Below are 8,264 nucleotides of genomic sequence, written 5' to 3'. Positions count from 1 at the left end.
ACTCAAACTCAAACTCAAACATGCGTTTAGGTAATTAAAAAACAGTGCCCGTTCACATGTCTGATGAGGGTTCAACACTGTAACACTGTAGAAAGCTCCGAAAACTCCAAATACCATAACAGCACCCCTTTAATCTTAACACCACCCCAGTTGTCTAAACAGAAATGCTTCATTATATTTAGGGCATCATCCATAAATCAGAAACAAGAAGGAAAACAAAACAAAAAGAAAAAAGAACATGTACAGGTCAAGTTTTGGGTTTAGTTCGCATTATACATTAATTCATCTTAAAACAGCTTTTAAGATTCAGAATATTGTTGACAACAAAATCTTTAAAGATAGAAAATGCAAAACAAGATCCATTTTATTCCACATTGTTTAGGCTTATTTAATCCAGGAAAAGAGCAAATTCATTAAACATATGACACAGACGAGTTTAAAATGCCAGAATTAGCATTCACAGTTAGCATCCATTTTACATCCTATCTCTGCTCTGAGCTCCCTCGAGCCAGTAAAAGTCAGTGTCATCTTGACTCTTGCCTTGTCTCTTGTGCTGTTCCCTCTCTTTCTGTCCTCTAATGTCCTCTTGTATGTCTTTGCTACATCAGCCATGGTGCAGATTCATAATAACCAGTGCGTTTATATCGGTTTGCTAGCATGTGACACATCAGGTGAAGTGAAACTCAGTCGCAAAGTCATGCAACATCCTGGATGTTTTTGGTGCAATTTTTCCGTTTTCAAACACCACAGGACTGCAACAGCTCCAAAAATGTAAGTAGTAGATTTCACTGTGGCATAAAATGAGTCAGAAATGCTGAGTTTTAAGATTAAAAAAAAAGTTGCATAATGCATCTTTTAGAACTATTCTTGTCAGTTTTTTCCTCAACATATCCTACTATGTAATTGGAAAATGTACATTATTTTATATCCTCAAATTATTTTGTACATACATTTTAAATAATTAGAACTCAATTTCTGACTTGAATGTTTGACAAGCTATAATTTGATTATTTCATTACAGTTTTATGATCAAAACTTCCTTATTTTTGCAGCCAGACAGAATCTCTCAGATCCAGACAGACAGACAATAAACAAAGGAAAGCCTGGAACATAAATAATGACAATATAATGATGAATGAGGAGCAGGTATGCCATTATATGTGACACTGGAGCACATTGCACAATGTAACACAAAATAAACCTTTTGTAAAAGACGTAAAAGAAATTTTCAAAGGAAAGAATAAAACAGAAGGAAAACCCACAATATATCAACAAATGAACAATTTAGCAGTAAAACTTAACAGATTCTTATTCAGTCATTATAAACATGGAAGACATGATCTAGATCCAAACTGAGCCACGTTCCTCAAGGTTAAGTTTTGAGTTAGACGAGCAACTGAGGCATGGCTGGCAGAAATAAACAAAATAAAATAAATTAGTTATTTTCATAAAGCCCACATAAACATAACCAGAGTTGGAGTTAAGATGAGAAGAGAGCCGAGTGTATTTAAAGTGGATACAGGTGTGTGTAAAGGAGGGCTTAGAAGAGGACATGAAAACCTGTGATGGATGGAAACGGAAAATAAAAAAAATGAATTAATAACCATAAATAGTTAAAACACATGGCATAATTATCCCATTGAATAAGGTATATAACATTATTTAATGGTTCTTTCCCCGGGGGAGAAATCGAAACTGTGTTTTAAATGAAGTAATTAGTTTAGTGTAGTGTGACAGTGATGCCCTGGTGCATCACTAATTCCACTCAAACACATACAAATGGAAGACGCTATCACAGCATGTAGCAATTGGTATGGTGGTAATTGATTAAAACTTTGCACGGAGTTAACATGTACCAGAATCCTGCAAATTAGTGTTCACACCACTTAATTCTCTCCAAGTATGTTAGATTTAAAGTTTAATTTCTCTTGGTCTTTTAATTACAAGAGATTTTTGCATATTACAGTGAAGGGGATAATTGTGAGTTAGCGTACCACAGCTCAACAGACTGTGGTCTGCATTGTTATACATTATCTGAATTTCATTACAAATGGCAAAAAAGTTGGCTGTTTGTGCAGAATCTATAAATCAAACTTAATTTATAAAGCTCATATTAAAAAAAAACAGTGGCCACTGACTAAAGTGACTACATAATGGCACAAAAGTATGTTGGACACCCAAGCTAGCAGTTAGCCAGTTAGCATAGTAGCAGTTCTACCAGCTATTGAGCTCTACTTTAGCTACCAGACTAAAATACATGATTTACAGTTTTATGTGGTCAAAATAAGACTCCAGCTTATATACAGAATATAACTACTTGAACTCTTCTGCTAGAATTATTTACTTCAGAGAATTAGCTGTTTTAGCTAGCATGACATGCTAACAGCACTACTACAGACTAAATCTTGAATTGAGGCATTTGTTTTATGAGTAGTAGATATCCATGTTATAGACATTTCTTTCCATCTACTTTTATTGCTAACCCTTTTTAAACATTTTTGTTTGATTAATACTTAAAAGAATAAACAAATGATGAAAGAGGAGTAAAAAAAAGTCGTATAGTTCACCACCATAGAAAATAAGAAATATGCAACTTGACATTATCTTAAGCAAAAACACTTTAAACACTTAAGTCATTTTTGCAATGTGTAATCATTCTGTTACAACTATTGACCTTATCGTAATTTTTATATTTAAAGTAATCATTTTTTGTTCAGCAGTGAATAAAAAGTAAATTTAAAAAAATCAAAAGACTTTAGAAAATATGAACATATAATGAGGAAATTATTAGTTCAAGGCACAAAGGAGATTAACAAAACTGAGTTGATTATTTAAATGTTTCTGTTTCACCAAATAACAAAGCAGATTTGATGTCTTTGACGCCTGTCTTTTCTGTAATATAGCATGGTACTATGGTACTAAGCTAAAGTACCAACAACAGCACAAGAGCAGTCATTTCCTCAAATTGCTCCTTTTATTTCTCACACTGCCCTGAAGTGGCACAAAAAACAACCATACACAGGAGGAACAGGTGTGAAAATCAGTAACAAAACCCAGCTGCATAGAAATGAGAAGAAGCTTTTATTCAGAAAAGTTGAAGGAAATGCTGCATTATCTTCACAATACACAATAAATACAAAGAAAACAAAAAAAAACCAGACGCCAATTCTGGGATTATTTGGGACTCATAACTTCCTGGCTTGGAATTAGATGTCTTGCTTTTACAGTCTTATTAGGACATTTCCTCAGTAAATAAAACTGGAATTAAATCACTCCCGAACCTGATTGTCTGATTATGATGTCTCTAATACATGCACAATGACAAAATGATTAAAATGGATCCTACTCAATAATACTGTGATGACACAGTAATCACATTAACTGGTCTTTCAGGCCAGCATTGATTAGCTACAGCTATAGCATGTTTTCCTCATTACAATAGTAATAATATTAGAGCATCTCTAGTTTAGAAAAGTAAAAATATGTACATCCTTTGGACGTTTGGATGAGCTATTTAAAAGGCAACATTTAAGAGATAAGTGCTTTATCTGTATTACTAATATTTCCACCACATTGCTTGACTAATTTTCCCTCATTAGGTTGCAGGGATTAATTATATCATCAATACAAATCTAAAGCTCATTTTGTGACATGCAAAATCTCTGATGGAGCATCAGTCTGGCACAGGCAGCAGCAGGGAGTTTGCTCATCTTGGTCTATTGGATCACGGGGTAAAAGGTTAACAGCTACGACATCACGACTCTCTTCATCAGAGGCTGGAAATGTAAGGCTGTAAATCTGGTACAAGTTACTGCTCTGTACCTCCTCTTGGGGAAACATGAAAATCTGTTAATGTGCTGTCAGTAGCAATGGGAACCTTCAGTGATCAATAACAATCAGAAACAAATCCAGAAACTGAGAAAGCCCCGTTGATGGCTTTATTGGTTGTGAACATGCTTGTACAATAGATACATAGACAGGTACTTTGTTCATGCTGTCATATACTTGGTGACACAGCAGCATTAAAAGAGTAATACCAAATACAGAAAACAGATACGTGAGACATTTCACGTTTTTACAGTAAAACTATCACGTTATAACGTAATAAGGCCCAAACTTTTTTTTATGAGGATGACAGCTCCACGCTTCCGTAGTGTGACGGCTGTTTGTATGAACACAACAGCAACTTTCAGCGGCCATGAAACAGATGGAGAAAAAGGGCATAAGACTGGAAATAACAACATCCCATGTGGATTCCCAGAGTTAGTTTTCACAGAGTTTATGTGGAGATTTGTGATAAATACACACACATAGATGAGTAAATACTTCTTATACATGCTTTTATTAGCTGGTTCAACAACCAAAACATAAACTTTCCTTGGTGGGTTAAATCTGAGAGGACAAATGCTTAATTAAGCTTTAGGTTACATATAAAATCTCAGCTCTTTCACTTTGGAAACACAACAAGAAACTAGATAATTAATGTCTTATAAAGATGCAGAAAGACTGATTCATGCATGCTTTATAACTGTGGTGCACTTTTTATTGGCCTTCCATGGAAATTAGGAAACTACAGCTACATTCATTTGATCCTGTTGAGGTAAAGCCGAAACCAAAGCAATGTTGTTGTACAGGTAGCTGCTAACAGAACAGGAGCAGAACCACGTTTTAACCAGAGAACAATGGGAAGTTTTCCTTCAGACTGATGAAAAGAGCTCTCACCTCGCCATCTGAAGGGAAATGATGCAACAGTCTGAGTGTAAAGCTTAAAAATAATGAAAGGTTTAGTTAATAAACTGTTTTATTAACATTGTGAGGCGTCTCAGAGAGGTGTGAACTCCGTAAGCTGCTTTATATGAGGTAGACTGCACATAAGACGAGTCGGATAGACACCGCTGTTGAGCTGTTTATTTCAGAGGTAAACAACTTGCTTTTCTTTGTGTTCAGGAGGAAAGGTACCCATGTGGTTTGGTTTCCTGCTGCTAGACGCTAACATTTTGAGACTTACTGCACACTGGTCTCTGTTTATCAGTCATCAGTGTCCTGGTCAAACCCTGGACAAGACATGTCTTGTCATATTTTCTTTTCTTTTTTTTATTTGTTATTGTGGTTGCTTCATCCGCTTTCCATAGTTTACCATCACCATGTATGAATAAGGAGTAAATGAAAGCCTTGAAAAGCTCTATTTAAATATAATCCATCATTAATCCATACCTTTTTCGTCTTAACATTTCCGCTGTTGCAACTGTTTTTTATTTTACAAATCCAAAACACTGACAGGAGGTCACAGTTCGGTTTAGGTCCTTGCAACCTGAGGGAGCCGTGATGACTTAAAGTTCAGGAATGAGAAGTAAATCTGAGGCTGTGGGGTCAGGCAGTAATGAGACTTCCTAAAACAGCTCATCATCAGCGCTGCAGGCGTGCTGCATGAGCCTCATCTGATCATATCATCTGACTTGTTTCCCCCATCTCTGCAAAGCGAAGCCCTTTTGCATCACTGAACTCTCAGATGAGCATTCATTTTTATGATAAGTGTCTATGTTTTGGTATCTCAGCATCCTTAATGATGTCTTACTACTGATCTAAGTGCAGATGTTTCCCTTTAGATGCTTTCAGAACAAATACTTTTTTTTTTTTTTTGTAATTAAAGTTTTTATTGGTTTTCAAAACATGTTATGATACAATAGAAAAAACACATGGAACTTATAAAAAGTTTTTTTTTAAAAAAGTAGAAAAAAGTAAAGGCTGGTGCTCCCACTCCCTGGCTCCCCTATCCCCAGAATAACGGCATTACATGTTACAGTAAATCGAAAAGTTGCAAAGAACAAACATTGCAATTGGCTGGGAATATTCAAAATTCTGGAAAATCCACACTCACCGACATAATGTTTTAGTTATCAAGAGGGTTTACATCACGCTTCTGTCACATTTTAAAGAGTTCCAAAAGCTGTCCCCTTTCAATTTATTGAGCATGGACTGATAAGAGGCTGTATCTGCCATGGATTTAATCCAGTCATTTAACTCAGGGCACTTCGCAGTCTTCCAGTGTCTTAAGATGACCCCGGACGCTGTCACCAGACCGACCATAATGACTGAAAAGACTCCTTTAGTGACATTTGGCATCTGGGATCTGTCCCCCAATAAACACAGTTCTGGAGTCCGAGGGACCTCTGATCCGGACCAGGCACTTAAGACCTCCAAAACTTTAGTCCAAAAAAGGTGTAACTAGAGGACATTCCCAAAGGCAATGCAAATATGTCCCCACCTCATTTTTACATTTCCAGCACAAATTATCCGGCATTAGTTTCATTCTGTGCAGTCTGGTAGGAGTATGGTAATATCTATGCAAAACCTTGTACTGTATAAATTTACTCCTAGCCTCCTTCACATATTTACCACTTCCTGATAGGATTTCTAACCATTTTTCATTTGCATATTCCAGTTTCAGATCCCTCTGCCACAAAAGTTTAATATTTGCTGTTTCACCACTCAAATTATAATTAAACAATTTATAAAATTGAGAGGCCGTGTGACGATCACGTGGCATCCTGATATAGCCCAATATATCATTTTCAACTGTGTCTTCAAATTTAGAGGTCACACAATATTTGTAGATACTTCCAAAAGTTTGCTCTGTCTTCCAGTCCAAATGTACGAGTTAAATTGTCATAGGTCATAAACTGTCCATCTTTATACAAATCTCCAATAGTAGATATGCCACGTGAGTGCCACTGCTCCCAAAACATAGGCACTTTCTCAATACATATGGCAGGGTTATTCCAAAGAGAGGCATATTTCTGTACAGAGTGTGAGAGTTTTAACATTTTATGTACCTTCGACCAAACTTCACAAGAGTGAATAAAAACTGGGTTTGTTGTATCAATCTTTTGGGACAACTTGTGTTTTGGATCAAACGGTGAGCAAATATCTGTTTCAATGTTTAGCCATTCTTGTCCATTCTCAGTGTCCTCCCAATATTTAACTAATTTAGCCATTTCAAATGCCAGGCAGTACAGTTTTGAATCTGGAAGGCCTAGTCCACCCTTTTCCTTAGGAGCATACAATTTCTCTAATTTTATTCTTACCCTTTTGCCTTCCCATAGAAAATGTTTAATCATAAATTCATACCTTTTAAAAATATCTGATGGAATCGTAATGGGCAACATCATAACTAAATAGTTAAACTGAGGGGCTGTGACCATTTTGACAAGATTAATCTTGCCCCATAATGTTAGTTTAATCTTCTCCCATTTTTCAAAGTTAGTTTTAATTTTTAACAACACTGGGTTAAAATTTAGTAGGGGTAGTTCTTCCAAATCCTGACTAAGTCTAATCCCCAAATATTTCATACCTTTAGGTGTCCATTTAAATTTGAATTTTTCCACCAACTGTGGATAACAAAGAGCAGATAGCGGCATGGCCTCAGACTTAGTCCAATTTATTGTATAGCCCGAAACTTTTGAGAATGACTGTATAGTGTCCATCAGATGTGGTAATGAGGTAAGTGGGTTGGTGATAAATGCTAAAATATCATCTGCGTAAAGAAGCAGTTTGTGTTCCTGTTGGCCCCTGAGTATCCCTTTAATGTCCTTTTTTGTCCTAATGCTCACTGCTAGGGTTTCTATAAAAATAATAAAACACAAGGGGCTGAGAGAACATCCCTGACGGGTCCCACGTGATAGGCCAAAGAAAGATGAAATTATGCCATTAGTTATCACTGCGGATTTTGGTTCTTTATATAGTAATTTAACCCATTTAGTAAAATGTGGCCCAAATCCAAAATGTGATAATGCCGAGAAAAGAAAGCTCCATTCAACTTTATCAAACGCCTTCTCCGCGTCTAGGGAGAAGGCAGCTATTGGCTCATCTTTCGATTGGCTCAACCACATCAAATGCAATAGTTTCCTAACATTATCCGAGGAAAGGCGGTTTTTCATAAAGCCTGTCTGATTTGGATGAATGATGCTGGGAAGAACTCGTTGTAGGCGTAAAGCCAGCACTTTAGTTAGTATTTTACAGTCCAAATTCAGCAAGCTGATTGGCCTATAGTTTGATGGATCTGTACCATCCCTATCCTTTTTTTGAATCAGGGATATCATTGCTTCATTAAATGTGGGGGGGATCTGTCCTCTTTCAAAAGCCTCTTGATATACTTTTTGTAAGACTGGGGCAAGTATGTCTAGATATTCTTTATAATACTCTGCAGGAATGCCATCATACCCAGGAGATTTCCCTGCCTTCATTGCTGATATTGCTTTTCTAAT

Source organism: Telmatherina bonti (genome assembly GCF_933228915.1).
Source record: "Telmatherina bonti genome assembly, chromosome: 1".
NCBI classification, from domain to species: Eukaryota; Metazoa; Chordata; class Actinopteri; order Atheriniformes; family Telmatherinidae; genus Telmatherina; species Telmatherina bonti.
This window is presented reverse-complemented; position numbering follows the sequence as displayed.